Source organism: Buceros rhinoceros, unplaced genomic scaffold (genome assembly GCF_000710305.1).
Source record: "Buceros rhinoceros silvestris isolate BGI_N320 unplaced genomic scaffold, ASM71030v1 scaffold30831, whole genome shotgun sequence".
Classification (NCBI taxonomy): domain Eukaryota; kingdom Metazoa; phylum Chordata; class Aves; order Bucerotiformes; family Bucerotidae; genus Buceros; species Buceros rhinoceros.
The window spans coordinates 4863-5293 of record NW_010394127.1 but is presented as its reverse complement, the minus strand read 5'-3'; the positions used below and the strand labels follow the sequence as shown (position 1 = coordinate 5293).

Genomic DNA, 431 nt, shown 5'->3' with positions numbered 1-431 from the left:
AGAGGACGGGGTGGGGGACATCGGCAGGGCCTGCTGCTGCAGGGCCTTGGGGACAACAGATGGCCCTGCTCCCTTGGGGGCTCACCAACATTTACTGTGTAAGGGGAATGTCCCCACGCAGGACACCGAGCCAACAACACGTCCCAACCCTCCTTCATGACACCCCACACCTCTTACCATCCCCAGCCGCGTCCTTTGGGGAGCCACCGTTTCCATCCAATGTCTCCAGCGCGCGTCCTGCCCCAGCGTCCGCCACGTCCCCTCTCACAGCCACCCCATAGTGGGGCTGAGGGCTCCAGAAAGGTCAAACCTGCTTGCTGGTGCTGCCAAGAAGAGGGGACACAGGGACAAGGGAGGTGGTGAGCGGGTGCTCCCAACCAGCCCCTGGCCTGTCACCGTCACGGGATGGACAGGGTCCCGGCAGCCCCACC

General features: G+C 64.5%; 1 protein-coding gene across 1 annotated transcript in view; it reads right to left on the bottom strand.

The window, feature by feature from the left end:
- The window catches only part of LOC104501349 (hyaluronan and proteoglycan link protein 2-like), a gene marked incomplete at its 3' end in the record, with an annotated part of 3779 nt that overhangs the window by 2738 nt on the left and 610 nt on the right, over positions 1-431 (bottom strand). The gene's annotated exons all lie outside the window — the stretch shown is intronic.